Source organism: Chamaea fasciata, unplaced genomic scaffold, assembly GCF_029207755.1.
Source record: "Chamaea fasciata isolate MVZ Bird 193981 ecotype frontalis unplaced genomic scaffold, bChaFas1.0.hap1 SCAF_5, whole genome shotgun sequence".
NCBI lineage: Eukaryota > Metazoa > Chordata > Aves > Passeriformes > Sylviidae > Chamaea > Chamaea fasciata.
Window position 1 is genome coordinate 62,619,473 of NW_027094090.1, and position 2,566 is coordinate 62,622,038.

Consider the following 2,566-nt stretch of genomic DNA (forward strand, 5'->3'; position numbering starts at 1 on the left):
GCCCACTGCTTTCCTCTCATCTACTAAGCCAGCTCTTTCATCATAGAAGTTTTCAGGTTAGTCAGGTTGGAAATGTTTTGAACATTGAACTAGAAATGACTAAAGTCGAACAGATTTGCAGAAAGCATCTGGTTAATACTTCCTGCAAGTCAGTCTTTTATAGGCATCTAAGATTGTGCATTTAAATTAAGCAGTTTAAATTTTATCTTAAATGAAGCTGGAAGCAAAAAGCAATTCAATATGTATGCCTGACTACTGCAGGCAACATCTTTACTTTTATGTTTAACAATCAGGGGAAGAAAAGAGCTGTTTAAGAAAAATCCCTCAATTTATGGTTTTCCTTATTAGCACAGATCTGAAAATTATGCCTTTCTGTGTGCTATTAAGTGCTGATTCTTAAGTGTTAGAGGTCTACATGAGGTCTGATTTAATTATTTAGTATTCCATAAAGGCCTAGTTTCAGCTCCTCCATAAGTCATTGGAAATGTTCCCTTGATCTCAGTGTGTAGGTCCCTCTGAGTGCTGCTCAGGCTGAATGTTCAGCTTCTGGAAGGAAGAATTGTTGCCTGCTGCGCATCGCTGGAGCTCTCCCAGACACCCCCGGTGAGCTGCCGCAGCACCTCCAAAAGGAGTGATTGGTCCAGTGAGGAAATCAGAGGAGACAGACCCATAGGGGAGGAATCTCTCCCACTGTTATGGCCATATTTTAAGTTGCCTTTTCACTGAGTAAATCTATAGGCTGCAAGAACCTGATTTTTTAGAAAGATCTATTTTTCAGGCTCTTCAGTTATCCCCGTCTCCTTTATCTATCAAACCCTTTAACCACCTGTCAGCAACATTTGAGAAAGACTGTGAATAACACTCAAACTTCTGTTTATACTTCTCTGTGACCTTCTCCAGATCAAAGCCCTTTCCACACTGGGAGTATCTGCTATGTCCTGGCTCTGTAAGACATCAGATCAGTGCTGTGTTTCCTCTGTATTTAGAGACTTCCTACTCACTCTGAAAGATTGTGAGGGTTGAATGATATCTCCTCTAAGAAGAAAGAAGGGTAAAAAGGGATGGGCCTCAAAGTTTAAAGGGCAACTTGAATCTTCAAAGATTTCCATGTCTGGCCAACACCTTGCCTAGAACTGCAAGACCAACCAGTGGGACACAAACATGAGGGAGGAGACTATAGCAGATGGCAAAGCTCATGTTATTCCCATGAAAGTAAACCCAAAGATGAAAACCCTAACTCTTTTAGACCTACCTGTGTGATTATGTCTGTATACATATTGGATTACCTGTACAAAGGAATTGTAGCACTATAGTCACAAATTTTTGAGTTTTTGAGATGAGAAGTTGAAGTTTTTTAAAACTTAGGACAGCATGTTGTTTGGAGTTTCTGCAAAGTGAGTTGATAATATATGAGATACAGTAAGTTCTACTGGTTTTGCATCTGTAATTTGGACACCAAAACATCAGACCCGAACCGAAAACTGCTTTGATACCTCTAAAAATTTAAGTAGTTTCTTAATATATCTATTCTGGAAAGCACTTAATTGAGCACTTACATTTGTGGACATTTAAGTCCTATTGATTTCAAAATAGAATTTAAGCACACACCAAATGCTTCACTGATTTTTGATGTGGGGGAACAAAAGAATTGCATAGTGGAGCAGATTAAAGGTCCTTCTAATAAGGTGTCCAATACCCATCAATGCCCAATAATGCATTTTACTTTTTAGTGCTATACCATGAAGAAATTTCTTCCTGACCTCAGCAGGTAACCATGCCCTAAAGCATGAGAATTGATAGCCCTTGTAATTGTATTTAGCCGGTGTCCTTGCAGATGTTCTTTTTATTTATATAAATGCTGAACCACTTGAACATGGGGAGTGATCCTTCTCAATATCTAGACCAGTGAATATCATGTTTTAATTATACCTTTTGTAAACATTGCCTTTCATCCACTCACAATGTGTTGCTTTGTGATTTCATTCAATGGCCACCAATTTATTTTTTATTATCTAAAAGGCTGACTAGAAATGCTTTCTTGGCCTTCCTTTTATCATTTGTAATTCTCTATACCTTTATGGTAGCTGCCTTTAGTTCTCAAGTTATTACTTTCCTTCTTCTGAAGTGTCCTAAAGTGAACTACCTTACCATCACATCTTTGGCACAAACTCCAGCTCAGGAACAATGCGTGGAGAGGGAAATAGCAGGCCTTTGTTGTCAATTATTCTTCACTCTGTTATTGTGAGCAGGTGGCACAGAGTAATAAAAGGACACTATTTCTTCCCTGTCTCATTCTTTTTTGTAAGTGTGGAGAATGACCATGTCTTCCTTGCCTGAGGTTGATTTCTGACATTCTCTCATATATGTTATTACACAGGTAGGTTCACTGAAGTCAGTGGAGATTTCATCTTGTGGAAGCATCTAAAATTCTCTGTGAGAGGTTTTCTGGACCTTGCCCCATATGGGTTCATCGTGTAATGAAGGTACAGAAAGACAGGAGGATAGAAAAGGAGAAAATCAGGTGATCAAATCCTGCAGTAACTTTTGAAATGGCTAAAAGGCAACA

General features: G+C 38.8%; 1 long non-coding RNA gene across 1 annotated transcript; it reads left to right on the plus strand.

The window, feature by feature from the left end:
* The first annotated feature begins 513 nt into the window (after positions 1-513).
* Positions 514-2,281, plus strand: LOC136290281 (uncharacterized). Its single transcript, XR_010721074.1, has 2 exons — positions 514-603; positions 901-2,281. It is a non-coding gene; the product is annotated as an uncharacterized lncRNA (long non-coding RNA).
* Positions 2,282-2,566: the final 285 nt, after the last annotated feature.